Below are 12,053 nucleotides of genomic sequence, written 5' to 3'. Positions count from 1 at the left end.
GATATTTTCATATATTTTCTTTTAAAAGACTAACATTTTGTATTTTCCATTTGTCATTATTCCAAACTGATTGTGATTTGTGAGGTAGTATGAGTATTGAATTTTCTGTATAAATAACCAATTGTTCTGATGCCATTAATTGAATAGTTTATACCTTCTCACTGATCTGCAATGATATCTCTGTCACATGTCAGATTTATTTGTATACCTGAGTCTGTTTGGGGTCTGTTTATTTTGTTCAGTCAGTCAATTTTCCCACCCGCTTTGCCAATATATACCATTTCAATAGCATAATGTTAAAACCCAGTAGGGCAATTCTCCCTAATCCCACTACTACCTGACACTACTTGGCACTACCTTGGCAATGATAGATTTTTTTTTCCCTTTAAATATAAAATTTAGAGCCTGTTTGCTATGTTTCATAGATAAAAAAGACTTTTAAGGACACATTGACTAAGATTGCATTGAAGCAACAGACTTGGGCAGAATTGACCTCTTTAAGATATCAAATCTTCTTACCATTGAAATTGATTTGCTTCTCTATTAAGAGTTATTTCAGTATTTTAGAGTTTTCATTATAAATCTCCTCCAACATGTTTTTTACATTAATTCAGAGGTTATTATTTTCTTTTACTATAATGTGAACATTAATAAAATTCATTATTGTATTTTCTGACTGTTGTCTACAGAATAGGCGATTGACTTCCACATATTGATCTCACATACAACAACAATTCTGATAAACTTTGTTTTAATATCTCTTTTTTTATTCCAATACCATGTGGTTTTGATACCATATACTGTAAGATATTTTGATTCAGGTAGTGTAATGGCTCCTGCTTTGCTCTTTTTGCTCAGCGTCTTGGCTATTTGGGTTTGTGTGTATGTGTGTGTGTTTCCATATAAATTTTAAAACATTTTTTTCTTATGTGAAGAATATGATTATATTTTGGTAACAAGTCCAATTTTCTAGAGATTTTTTTTTTGTGTTTTCTTTGTGAATAAGCATATCATCTAAAAAGAATAATAATTTTAATACCTCCTTTGTACTCTTACATCAGTCACTTATTTTCTTTGCCATTTTGCAAAGCTAGAGTGAGTACAATATTGAGTAAAATGACTACAATGGAAATACTTGCCTTCATCCTGAAATGAAACAAAATGCTTTTAACATTTTACAATTGAATAAAATATTTGCCTTATGGGGCTTTTTTATTACTCTTATTCAATTTAGTCAAAATTTTTCTTTGTTTGCTAGAAAGCAATTTTATCATTAATCATAATTAAATGTTCTCAAAGCTCTTTCTGCTTTCAATGAGGTGACCATATAGCTTTCTCTCTTAATCTGTTCATGTGGGAGACCAGATAAATAGATTATTTCATACAAAATCAATCTTGTAGTCCTTAAATTTAAAAAAAAAATTGGTCAAACCATGAATAATTTGAAGCAGTGTTGAATAGACTTTACAGATTTTGTTAGCATTTACACAAGAATGCTTAGGAGATAAATTGGAGTATACTTTGCTTTTCCTGATATGGTTGTGCTATCAGGTTATTCTAGCTTCATAAATTAAAATGAAAATAATTACTTGTCTTTAATTATGCTGAAAGTCGTTTGTATAGAATTTATCTTTTCTGAGGCTGTTGTCTTTGATACCAATATTTTAAACTATGAATTAAATTTATTAATTCCAATTTTGTATAATTCTTGGTTTCTGTTTCTTCTTAAGTTGATTTTTTAATTAATTTATGTACTTTCTAGATTTTTGAGTCTGCATTACATTTTCTTTATTCATTAGTTGATGGACAGTTAGGTTGTTTTCATTCCTTGACTTTTGGGAATATTGCTGCAATAACCATGAGAATGCAGAGGTCTCTGTAACATATAAATTTTATTTTATTTGAATATATGTCTAGTAATGGAACTGGTAGATCAAACAGTAGTTCTATTTTTCATTTTTTGAGGAACTTCCATGGTGTTTTCCATAGTGATTTACTAGTTTGTATTTCCACTACAGCCTGCATTTTTCTCCACCTCCTTGCCAGCCCCTGTAATTCTTGTTTTTTGTTTTGTTTTTGTTTTTTTGAAGTACTCATTCTTACAGGGACAAGGTGACATTTCTTCACAATATTGATTTGTATTTCCATAATAATGCTGAGCACTTTTTCATATACCTTTCTTCTTTTAAAAAAATGTCTATTAGGAACCTAGTATCCATTTTTAATTGTTTTTATTATATTGAGTCTTTCTTGTTCCGTATAATATAAATTCTGGATACTAACCCCCTGTCAGAAGTATAGTTTGCCAATGCTTTCTCACATTCTCAATGCTTTATCTTCACTCTGTTAATTATTTGCTTTGCTGTTTAGAAGTTTCACTTTGATATAATCCTGTTTCTCTATTTTTGGCTTTTGTTTTCTGTGCTTTGAGAGTTTTGCACACACACACACACACACACACAAAAAAAAAAAAAAAAACCTTCTTCATTCCAATGTCCTGAAGTATTTCCTTGATTTTCTTCTAGTAGTAGTTTTATAGTTTCAGGTTTTACATTTAAGTCTTTAATCCAGTTTGAATTAAGGTTTTGAAACCAGTGAGAGATAAGGATCTAGTTTCATTTTCTGCATGTGGATACCCAGTTTTCCCAGCACCATTTATTGAAAAGACTGTCCATCCTCCATTATATTCTTGGTACATTTGTTGAAATGTTTACATCAGTAGGTTGTAGATGAGTAGGTTGACTCTTAGGCTCTCTAGTCTTTTCCATTGGCCTATATGTCTTTTTTTTTTTAATGCCAATACCATGTGGTTTTGATACCATATACTGTAAGATATTTCGAGTCAGGTAGTGTAATGGCTCCTGCTTTGCTCTTTTTGCTCAGTGTCTTTGGTGACTTGGGTTTATGTGTTATGTGTGTGTGTTTCCATATAAATTTTAAAACAGTTTTTTCTTATGTGAAAAATATGATTATATTTTGGTAACAAGTCCATCTTTGTAGATCACATTGGGTAATATGGACATTTTAACAATATCGATTTTCCCTTGGAAGAAGAGACCATTATGTTAAATAAAATAAGTCAAACTCAGAAGGTCAAGTATCCTATGTTTTCTCTCATATGCAGAAACTAGAGAGGAAAAGGGAAAAGAAAGGTGGTGGTAGATCTCATGAAAATTAAAGGGAGATCAGTGGAGGGAAGGGACAGTGGGCTGAAAGGGGGAGGAAGAGGGGAGTGCTGGGGAGTGATATTGTCCCGATGCTATTGTTGTGTGCATGTACAAATAGATAATAACAAACCCCATCTTTGTGTACAACTATAATGCACCAATAAAAAAAATGGAAAAAATTGATCCTCCAATCCATGAACTCACAATGTCTTCTCATTTGTGTGTGTGTGTGTGTGTGTGTATGTTATCTTTAATTTTTTAATCAATTATTTGTAGTGTTCATAGTAGAAATTTTTCACCTCTTTGGTTAAATTTCTCCTTAGGCATTTCATTTTTTTTAAAAAAATATATTTTTAATTGTAGAGAGACACAATATCTTTATTTTGTTTATTTTTTATTTTATTTTTTTAATGTAGTGCTGGGGATCGAACCCAGTGCCTCATGTGCACTAGGCAAGTGTTCTACCACTGATCCACAACCCCAGCCCTCATTTATTTTTTGCAGTTATTTTAAATGAGATTGTTTTTTAGACTTCTATTTTAGATAAGTCATTACTGATATGCAGCCACCCTACTTATTTCCGTACGTTTATTTTGTATCTTTCAACTTTGTTGGGTTTATTAGTTCTAATTGTGTGTGTGTGTGTGTGTGTGTGTAAAGCCTTTGGGATTTCCTATTCATAAAATCATATCATCTGCAAATAGTGGCCATTTGATTTCCTTTCCAATTTGAATGCCCTTTAATTCTTTCTCTTGCTCTATTGCTATCGTCTGAACTTTGTTTTGCTTCATATCTTTGAAAGAAAACTTTCAGATTTTCCCTATTTGACATAATGTTTGCTGGTGGCATGTTATAAATGCTCTTATGTTATGGTGCATTACTTCTGTACCTAATTTGTTCAGCATTTGTAATCATGAAGGGAGGCTAAATGTTATCAAATACCTTTTCTGAATCTATTAAGATACATTGGTGTCTTAGTCTCTTCTTTCCCCCTTTTTGTTTTGATTTTTTTCTAGTTCCTGTAGGTACAGTGATAGATTGTTTATTTGAAATCTTTCTGTCTTTTTGGTGTAGATACTGATTGTATGAGCTTCCTTCTTAGTACTGATTCAGTGCCAGGGTTCCACTGGTTTTATCATGTTTTGTCCCCATTATTATTTGCATTGAGAAATTTTAAAATGTCCTCCTTCAGCCAGTGTGGAGCTACATGCCTACAGTCCCAACTGCTCTGGAAGTGGAGGCATGAGGATCCTAAGCTTGAGGTCAGTCGAGGCAACTTAGCAAGACCCTGTCTCAAATTATAAATAAATAAATAAAAGGCTGGAGATGTAGCTTAGTTTTTAAGCCCACATGGATTCAATTTCCAGTAATGGGGCAGGGGTGCAAATTTCCCTTTGATTTTTTCCTTAATCCATTGGTTGTAAGTTTAATAATATATATTTTCTATGAATTTTTGAATTTTGCCTACTTTTCAAATATACTGACATAATGTTGGTCACAATATCTGTTGTGTTGTCTGCTACATCAGCAATTACAGATCTGCTTTTTGGTTCTTTCCTCTTTTATTTTTTATACAATTTTCTTAGTTTTTTTTTTTTAATCAATATTATTAGATCACAAGGAACTAACTTTTTACCTGGCTGATTTTTTTTTATTCTATTTTAATGATTATCAAGTCTATTTTTCTTATTCCCTTCCCTTTCATGTCATTGATGCATCATCTTACAGTCAGCACAACTCAAGCCCTCTGCACACAGTCCTTCCGGTGGTGCACCCTTTAAGAGCTAACTCCCCCTGGCAAACACTGCGACTTTTCAAAATAAACACTCTCTTACAGTTAATTAAATTCATTATACTCGAAAATTTAATTCCTGTCAACACACACATTATAACTTTAAATTGTTTGTAATTATTTGCCATTAAAGTTACTTTCAAAAACTGAAAACATATCTGTGAAAAAATTTTTAAAATTTGCCTGATTTCATGGAGGAATTTTTAGTATTATCCCAGTACACATTTTGAAAAATCAAACAAATAAAGCTTCCTTGGTTCTTTCTGCCCAGCTTACCCCATCTTTCAAAACAGTTGTGTTCCTTCCTTTATTTTATCCCTTTCTTGTATTCAACCTAAAGTGGCTAAGTAATCCCATGGCATGTCTTTTAATCCTTGTCTTACTAAATCTCTCAAAATTACAAGTAATACCAAGCCTTGAAAATTGAGGATATGTTTAGATACACAAAAGTTCTTGGAAGATGTTTTTTAAAGGGATCTTTTTTTTTTTTAAGTAAGCTAATTTATTTGTTTGTTTGTATGTGGAGCTGAGGATCAAACCCAGTACCTTACATGTGCCAGGCAAGTGCTCTACCACTGAGCCACAACCTCAGCCTGACTTGGAAGATTTTAAATGCTACAATGAAGTTTCCCTGGTCAGCAAGACAAGGAGAAGGCGCAACATTGGTGGTGAACATGAGATAAGAAACAGGAAGTTCTGATTATAATCATGGTCTAATGACCATAAGCATGCAAAATCAAGGACAGATTTTGGATTTAGTCAAGTACAGTATTGACTAAGCATAAATAAACATGCACTGCTCCATTTCTCATCATGGTTACAGAGCCGTCATTTAGGATTAATATAATGTGTAAGGGTATTAGTCAAATTTTCATTGCTATGACCAAAATACCTGGAAAAAAAAAAGCTATGAGAAAGAAAAATTTATTTGGGCTCATAGTTTCAGAGGTCTGTAGTCAGTTGACTTCATTGATCCAGGCCCCAGGTGAGGCAGAAGATGGTGACAGAAGGAAGAGGCAAGGGAAAACTGCTCAGCTCACAGCAGCCTGGAAGCAAAGAGAAAAGCAAGGCTCTAGGGACAAAGCATAAACCCCAAAGGCACATGCCCTGTGACCTGCTTCCTTTACTCACACCCTACCTGCATACATTTACCACCTAGTATAGTAGTCCTTTCAAATGATTAGGTCACAGCTCTCCTAAGCTAATCATTTCACATCTGAACATTCCTGCATTGTCTCACACATAATCTTTCAGAGGATACTTCATATCCAAACCATACTGCAAGGGAAAAAATGAAATTAATATTAATTAGGGACCAAACAATATAAAGACTATCTAGTTCCATCTTAAAAGAATACTAGGGAAATTGTTTGGGATTAGTTATGTGGTAAAGTATGAAATGTAGAATTGTAAGTAAAATAACTTGTTATAGAAGTTGTGGGTGCAAGAAAAACATTCTAGATGCTGCAAAGCTATACCTACCACCAATCCCAGAATTTGGTATAAATAAAATTCCTGTATCTGTGCTATTTCACCTGTTCTGCCTAGTTGCCATTGCTACAAAGAAAGAGACTTCAGCACTAGGTTAAGAATTATTCATACTTTCCTTGTCTGGCAACTTGGGGAATTATTTGGGTTGTTGTGAATTATGACAGCTACCTTTTCTGTCTTCCTTGGCCTTTACTGCTACTAAGCAAGACTGAGCTCATCTGCAAAGTTAGGTAAGAACAGGACACTCTACACTAGACTTGCCTTACTTTGTAGAATGTGTTGTATTCTCATCTGCCTTGAGAAATTCTTTCACATTTTCTTCCTAGAATGATTTGATCTCATTCAGCTTAATCCCATTTCTGCTTCACCTCTGAACCTAAACATCATTACCTTGAGAAACATTCTTCAAGGCTTCAGTTCTGCCTGTTCCATGCTCTCATAAGACTATGCTTATTTTCATTGCTCTCCAAAGGTTGAGATTTGTTAAACACCTATACTAATCCACTTAAATGTACAGAGTATGTGTGACTTGCAATTTGTAGATTAAATATCTGACACATAGTAGATACTTAATAAATAACTATTGGATAAAGAGTGATTAACTAAATAACTCATTATCTAAACTGTCATCAAACTCCATGATTTGTGTTTCTTTCTTTGGAAAGACTTCCAGATTCTCCTTGTCATTTCTGTTCCTAAAGCTGTCATACTATTCTAACCTAGATTACTACATGTCAGACATTATATTTCTAATGCCTAACCTCACCAAAGCCACGACTCCCATATATGCCTCCTGAAATCAACTGTTACCTAATATCTGTAAGTTGCATTCTGTACAATTTTCAAAGGTACTTCATTATTTTATACTTGTACAACTCCATGAACCAGGCAGGAGATGCCAATGTCCCCATTTTATGTAGTATTAATGGAATTAACAGGATAAGTGGATGATCAATGACCAACCTGAAACAAAAAACCAAATCTTCTCATTACAAATGTTCATTTTGCTGTTAGTAATAATACACCACTTCTCCACTCAAAACTCAAGAAAAACTCCTTATTGTTAACTGTAACAATACCAAATCTTTAGCATAGGTGCATAGATACCTTACCTGAGACAGGTGAATAGATATTCCCAATGTACATGACAGTTATTTACACATTAGTGGGCAGCCATGTCCACAGTACCTAGTAAATACTCAATACACATTTAGTATGTCAAAAGAATGAATACTGCAGATATATTAAGTGAGTGTTCTGTTTCCTTTAGTCATTCAGGTCACCTAACTTTTTGATTCCTTGGCATTTACTCATAGTGTGTGCTCCCTTCCTAAAAACTACTCTTGCTTCACTGATTTTCTCAGTCTTATCCACTTTCTAAAAGATATTGTAAATTTACTTCTTCATGAAGCCTTCCTGATGGGTTCAGTTCCAATCAGTTGTTTCCCTAAATATCCATCACATTTAGACTCATAAAGCCCAACATTTCTTTATTCTTCAATTTCTTCTTGCATATAATTTTTTATTCCCAGTTTGCAGAAAGGTTTCTGGGAGGAGGAGTCCATATATTCTGCCACACTAATGTAGAAATATTAAACAGGCTGAATAAATACTTACCATTTAGGATCAGTGCAGTAGCAGAATAGTTAATAGTGCACTCATGAAAGAAAAGGGTTAAGAAAGACAAATGCAAGTAAAAATTTCAGTTTCTTCACTTGCCCAAACTAAGTTCTATTGGACAAAATTTTCAGTCATTCTGAGCTTAATTTTTAAATCTCAGTATGTGCATATGAGTAACTAACACTTTCTCCATAAAACTATTGTAAGTATTAAAGGGTTATGCTTTCAAAGCTCTTAGCACAATGTGTGAAACAGACTTTAGTAAAGAGGAACTGTTATTATCACATCCTAATTAACTTTGGGGAGGAAGAGAGAATTATATATAGTGTTTTCCAGAAGAGTAATTCTATTATACATTGATGTTAATTCAGAAGGCAGGAATACATTAGCACTAAGCACCATGAAATACTATATAGTGGTGCATTACATTCATGAATTTACTATTTTGATTTGTTAGCAACATGTAAGGATTCTAACCCTGGAAATGTAGAAGTATTCCCCTGGAGAGAAAACTTCCTGGGTGGGGGTAACAGGCACCCTGTTTCCCACCATTAGAATGCCCTGTAATCTCTCTTAAGATCCAATAATACAGCTAATATATGTGCAATATCTAGCCAGTATGGCAATGCCCTGATATGCTTCTGTTAGAGCCTCATCAAGCCTGGACCTTGATTGCAGGCACATAGCTCCTGGGAATTAAAGAACTTGTTTGCTAGATAACTACAATGTTTCACCAAGCTTGGGTGCTCCTGGAGCTGCCCGCCTAACAGTAACTTCAGACAATGGACTTTCTTAAGAAGGGCACAAAGCTCCTAACATTGCATATTGTAACTATGAAATGTAACTGCAAAATAAATAAGCTTACTGATACTCTAAACAATAATGTGGTTGTGGTACTAATGACCTAATATAACCTATTGGTATAAATAAACATGGCCACTTGGACAAAGAGCCACTCTGCCACCTTCCCTGCCTCTACACTTTGTCTCTGTCTCCTCTTTATTATTATTCCTTACAGCAACAGATGTGAAATATGTAAAAAAAGAAACTGGTTTAGCAGATATTCTTTCTCTATGGTCAAAATTTCTCCTTTCCATTTTTCTCTTTTTTGAAAAAGGATTGATTTGTAGCAAGCCAATGATTAATTTGTGTATCCCAAGTGGACACTAAGTTATGACATATGAAGATTTCTTTCCAACTATCTGACCTTTGACTAAAATACTTAAAACTCTCTGGGTCTCAATTCCCTTGTTTATAAATGGTCTCTTGTGAGGACTGATAGAGATAACATTTGTAAGGCAGTTTTGATCACACCTGGCCCATAAAAACATGAGATGTATAATAATCACTTCCACAGTTATTATCAACTACTGTTAACTGGGGCTCTTTTACATGCTATAGAAGGGGAGGAATGGTTGAGTTGTGGCTCTTGCCACTTACAACTTTAAAATTCAATAACTAGCCCATTATAAGCAGATATTAGACCCTCTGATATTGTCTAGATAATTGATACTCTGCTGATACACACATGATTAAAATTTTTTGTTTTTCTTTGTCTTCATTCAATATAAATATACCACAAATTGTCAGTTTCTCTGTGAATTGGAGGCAGTTACAGATACAAATATTTTAACACCCAGAAAATTACCAAATACAGAAGAATAGAGTCAGGGTACAGGATTAGAACAAATCTCAAATTGTCTCTTCCTGTAAATAGAAAAGAAAAAGAAAAGCTATAAATGAATAAGGGAGTTCCCAGGGAGCCATAGTTGGAGTTAGAAATTGAAAAAAGGTCTAGTTCAGATTTAATTTATAATGTCTACCTGCTTCTTTTTCAAAAACCCCAGTACCCCATGGCTACTCAGGAAAGTCTGCACATAATAGACTTTCATTGAGTGATTATATAACAATTGGAAAAATATAAATTTCTCCATAAAGTTATGAAAAATATGGAACCTCAACATAATACACACCATCTTCATTGATAATAGCATAGAAAAGTTGCAATCTTGTGATTACAACTATAAACAGCTAATGTGGCCTTCAGGTATTTGCTGTCCTCTTAAGCCCATTTTTTCCACCCAGATGAGTACAAAATGCAGAATCATCTTCTTTCTCTGATATCCTTTGAATTTAATGGCAGCCAGACTCCTTCATCTGCCATTGGGGTTATCATAACAGCCCTTTACCAATTTTCAGAAATTTTCTGTTACTTATAAGCATACCCACATATGTATGTGTACACATACATACACCGTCCATTTTGCAGATTCTGAATTTGTGAGTTCATGTATTTGCTAAAATTTATTTGTAACTCCAAAAATATCAGTAGCTTTGGCATTTTCACAATCATTTACATCTATTTATGTGAATGCACAGGATGATGAAAAATTTGGGCTGACTGAGTAATCATTCCCAGCTGAAGTACAGTAAAGGGATGCTCTGCCTTGTAGTTTCAGTTCTCATATGCAAACATGGTCCATTTTATGGCATTAAATATGAAAACATTAAACATTTTTTATGTTTTATTTGTTGGTGGTTTTTCTGTTTGAAATTACCCCTAAACACAGTTCCAAATTGCTATCTTGTGTTCTTAGTCACAAGAAGGATATGGTATACCTTATGAACAAAATATGTATGCTAGATAATTTTGTCCAGACACTAGTTCTAGTAGATGACTGTGAATTTAATGGCAATAAACCAACAATATATGTTTCTATCTTTTAACAGAAAACCCTGAAAAACAATTTTATATTTTCTGAATTGATAAAAAATATTCTGACCAGAGTCGTTCAGGAGCCTAACCCTGCATTTTCCCTAGGGGAAAGCATTCAATGTTCTGGTGACTTTATAGGATATTACTGTGAATAATGAGAATTTATTATACATGTATGAGTATAAATATTTTATCCCACATCTTAACAAACATAATAAATTTTGACAAATTATTAACCAAAATAAAAAACAGATCAAAACCCAAAATCACAGAAAAAAATTCAAGACAGGAGATGAAATGAAAAATGGGAGACCTTTAATATTCAGACTTTCTAGTTTCTTTACCTTCCATCTTTCAAAGCTCTAGTTTCATCTACCTTAGTTGGGTACCTCCAGTTATACCCCAGACTTAGTTATGACCAAATTGATTGGCATCAATTTCCATCCATCCCAATTAGTTCCTCAATTATTATCCTATTATGATTCTCAATCCAGTCACCATCTCTCATTCCCTTGATGTTTGCTGTCATTTGAATGTATTCAAACTAAAGTTTGTGTAATAGAATTTTAAGCTTCATGCAAGAGAGTTGAAATGTGGGGCCTAAAACATGGTGTTTAGGTCATGAGGATGCTACCCTTAGAGATGGATTAATATCACTATCAAAGGAATGGGTTTGTTATAAGAGCAAGTTGAGTTCCTTCTTGTTCTTTCTTGTTTTTGCTCTTTCTCACACTTCTGTCATCCACCATAGAATAATGCAGCAAGAAAGTCTTCACCAGATGTTTGTTCCTTGACCTTGAACTTCACAGCTTCCAGAACTACAAGAAATAAATCTCTGTTCCTTACAAATTACCCAGTCTTGGGCATTCTATCATAGCAGCAAAAAAGAGACTAAGACAATGTCTTTATTTTCTTCTTATTTAGCTTAAACACAATTACACAATTGCATATATCCTAGTCTCACATGTATTCTACACTTACTTGATAGTTTAGTCTGGCCTGCCTCCTAAGAGAATCTGAAAGAAAAGACTTATGCATAAATAATTTATTAGTTAAATAATCTCAAGGATTAGATTGAAGGATATTGCAGAAATAGAGGTGAAAAAGTCAATGAGAGGGTGTGCTATTGTGTTGGTGTCAACTAGGACTTGATCCTACCAGAACCTTTTGAATCACATATAGAAAGCCTCCTAGAAATATCTGCCAAAGATTGAAAGGGAAATGCTTTTATCCAAAAACTGAATCAAAGCCAACAAGAAACTGTTTG

This window comes from Marmota marmota, unplaced genomic scaffold (assembly GCF_001458135.2).
Source record: "Marmota marmota marmota unplaced genomic scaffold, marMar, whole genome shotgun sequence".
In the NCBI taxonomy this organism is placed as follows: Eukaryota; Metazoa; Chordata; class Mammalia; order Rodentia; family Sciuridae; genus Marmota; species Marmota marmota.
Note: the sequence above shows the minus strand (reverse complement) of the source record.